Here is a 4,151-nt window from a genome sequence, read left to right on the forward strand (position 1 = left end):
TCTCTTTTGCCGAACGGCTAAGTTACGGGGACGTAAACACACCAGCATCGGTTGTCAAGCGATGTTGGGGCGGGGGGGCAAACACACACACAAACACATATACACATATACATATATACGCCAGGCTTCTTTTAGTTTCCGTCTACCAAATCCACTCTATGTTTAGCCCCCTGGAGGGTAATAAAGAAATTAATTAGAGCAGCCTTGAGGCCAAACAGGTATTTTCAAGGCTTGAATAGAAATACCTGTTTATATAATGAAGAATTTATTAATGTCGGAGTTGTAAACACGTCAGAAGCGAATTCACTGAGATGATTCTGAAGTCAAGAATGTTTATTCAGAATGTTTAATTATGCAATATAGTAATGGCTCGATATACGAATTAATTCGTTCCCGGAAATCGCTTGTAAAACGAAAACTCGTCAAACAGAGCAATCATTTCCCATAGTAGGAATGAAATTTTATGCCGCAATTTTACTTAGTTGCTGTGTAGATGCAACAGAACCGGTGTTGCCACATGTTGCAGTGTTGTAACACACACAAAATGGCTGTTTAACCTTTTTTACATTTATTATAAAAAACTGGTAAACTCGGGGTCTCGTAAAACGGCTCCTCGTAAACTGAGGTATTACTGTATGTGTTATTAATGAGTACGGAGGTAGCAGCATTAGTTCTATAGTTGAATAACTTAGTTGTTAATTGAACAGACATTCCAACCATAGCCATCACGTATTTTCCTCGGTGCAGTGAACCCAGGCCAACGTATATGGTCTTCTTTTTTGAAACAGTAGAGTATCATCTGAAGGAGATTTTCATGTTATTTCGAGCAGGTTAAGTGACAAGGAGATTCTCAGCAATTAATTTTTGATTTTGTTGTTTAACCGAGATCAGCAGAGATGAGGCATAACTTTAAACAAAGCTATTCTCTCATATTCGGGCTATGAAAAGCGTTGTTATTCAGTTGTGATCTTCATTCTTTTAAGACAATAGTCAGTAGGTTTTGAAAGATTTAGCTACTATAACCAGCAAATCGAGCATCTGCAAACACGCTTCCTTTACAACACGGTGTTTGTTTCCGTGAAATGTTCATCTCATTGTATTGCTTGGAACCACCGAATGAGTCTAAGTTACCGAATCTTCATGGCAGAAAACTTTCCACATTATATAATCAACCAAGAATATACATACACACAGTATTAACACATAGTTGCAAGAGGAAGAGAATCCAGTAGAGATCGCCTCGGGAGATTTTAGAATCTCCGGAATCAACAAGAATCTTCTCTTTCCTGTTTTGCATATAACTGTATGAGTTATCTGAATCAATGCCATCAACAGTTCCAAGACCTCTACGTGTTTACTCCAACAGCTTTAATCGCTATCAAACCTCACTTTCACTCATACACCATTATCTTGGAAAGGAAAGACATCATTGGATAATGTAGTCCGGGATACAATATGTCTTAAAATGAGACGGCTGCTTTGTCTTTAATCATGGTTCGCTGCGTTGAGGGCTGGTTTGAGTTCTAAAGGAATCGCAATAAATACACTGATCGATGATGGCATATCAATATTTATTATATCTAAGATGTGTTATTATATTTAAGACGCAAATCACATTCAAGTTCACTTCAAATGACGTAGTTTAAAAATGAAAGTGTAATGTAGTCCTAGATGCACTATGCCTACAAAACGAAGAGAAAAGGATGAATAATAGTAATTGCTAGGGAATAAACAAATATGGGTGTGGTGCATCATATGTGAGCCAGCGCCTAACATCAATAAAAATATACTTTGTTTCTGATTCCAAACTACATGTAGACCTATCACCCCACGAACACACATATATTCATATCTGTTTGTGTACACCGGTGTATGTGCTTGCGGGTGTGTGTGTGTGTGCATAAGTGCATAGATTTGAACCAATGAAATATGGTCATGTCGTAACGACGGGGTACTAAAAAAGAAACCGGAATTTTGCAATATTTTATTCATTTAGTTTTAGCTGTTTACACATTTATCGCCTTCAAAGTATTCCCCATTTGAAATAATGCATCAGTCCAGACACGTTTTTCACTGTTTGAAGCAGTGCTGGAACCCTTGAGATGCATTTTAACGCCTCCGTCGTTTTATTCTTCACCACTTCCACATCTGCAAATTCTGTAGCACCAACATATGTCACCAGAGATGACATTCTAAAGAAAAAATCCGAATCAATTTGCAACCGTTGTTTCAGTTCACGACACGCATTCACTCATGACTGCTTATGATCCTCCGTGAACAACGAAGGCATAAATTTTGCTACAACTCTTTTCGCTCAAAAGTCGTTCACAGGAGCTCCAGGATACACCAGCCATATCAAAAAGTTCGTCAGTTGTTCGATGACGGTCCTCCAAAATCAGCTCATGAATTTTCATGTTTTCATTCGTTCGGGAGGTCGACGGTCGTCCTGAATGAGGTTGGTCTTCAAGCGACAAGTGACCATTCCTAAAGTGCGGAAACAACTCGTAAACTAGTGTTTGCTTATGGGATGGTCCGTGTAAGCTGTTTGAAGCATGACAACTGTTTCGGCCGCAGCGGAAGTACGCTGTTACTTCGTTTCAACCATCGCAAAAATCGAAGAACAGTGGAAAAGCACTGCAAAACAAAGACACACAACGCGGAAGTACGACCCGAGGGCCGGATGCCGGTCGGCAGACTGATGACTGAAGGTCTCATCAAGTGGCTTCTAGCGGGGGTAGCCTGAAATACAAAGCGCTTGTCCCACAGAGAAAGTTTCCTGTTACTTATGAGTAGCTCCTCGTATATAAAATATTGATTTTAAATTTTTGCTCAAGGCCAGCAATTTCGGGAGAAGGTGAAAGTCAATTATATCGACCCACGTCTTCAACTGGTGCTTGTTTTATCGACTCCTTGAGGCTGAATGGCAAAGTCGAACTCAGCAGAATTTGAACTCAAGGGTGAAATATCGGTAGGCATATTGTTCAGCTTGCTAACAATTCTGTCATCTCGCCGCCTTAAACAGCCTTGATATTGACTAAATGGCTGTGGTTAAAAACTATATAAAATATAATATATTTAGAGAGGAAAAAATGGAAGTATTATGTCTTCTGCTTGTATAATTGATAGGTTTACTACAAGGTCCCTTGTGATAATAGGAAGAAATATTGAAATATGAAAAGGTGAAAAAATTCGTATGAAATGAAGTCATCCTTAAAATTGAAATGAGATTCAAGCTGTTACAACGATCGGTACACCGTAATTTCAAAGGTATTACGTATAACACCGCAGGAAGCAACAAGAACCTTACCTGTTGCAGAACCTCCAGCATCGCTAGACTGAATGTTTATGCACATAGCGCGGACTGCTAGGTATATCAGCAATATATCCTTAAAAACCCACTCCGTATCGTCTGAAAATGATCGGTACCATGGAAAATATAGTCCATGACGTACTTAGACTAATGGGAAAATAAAAAATAAATCCGGATAGGTTACAGTAAGAATAATTTAAATATATTGGGTTGTCCGGAAAGTTCGTGCCGATTTATAGAAACTTACCTTTCGACTTATTTTAGAACATGGTTGAGTCCATAAAATAGGATTGGACTATACCTCCATTTAGAGCACAGTTCGTGGAAGAAGATTTATGTTCCTATAACCTGTGTTAATTCTGTAACCCTTTAAAATGGAAGATAAGAAAGTTCATTTTCGGCACTTGATGCTTTGGATCCGGACAAAAATTGCTGCAGCTCGGCTGGAATGTGTTACACCACCCTCCATATTCACCAGTTATTGCTCCTTCTCTTAATGGTAAAAATTTCAATACCTTGGATAACGTAAAAAGATACCGTGAGGAATTCTTTGCCATGAAACCACCTCAATTCTGGGAAGAAGGTATTTTTCAAATTAAAGGAAAGATGGAGACGCATTGTGCAACAAAAAGGCAAAGTCGATGTCGGTGGCGTTTGAAATCAGAACGTAAAGCCGGAAGAAATGCTGCTAACATTTCGCACAGCTCGCCATCATCAAGAAAGTAATAGACAGTCCTTTTTACTATAGAGACACGTTTTGAAATCTTGTGGGGAGGGGGATAGTCGATTGAATTGATGCCAATGCTCAACTGGTACTTATTTTATCGATCCTGTAACGATG

The sequence above is a fragment of the Octopus sinensis genome, linkage group LG13, assembly GCF_006345805.1.
Source record: "Octopus sinensis linkage group LG13, ASM634580v1, whole genome shotgun sequence".
Taxonomy (NCBI): domain Eukaryota; kingdom Metazoa; phylum Mollusca; class Cephalopoda; order Octopoda; family Octopodidae; genus Octopus; species Octopus sinensis.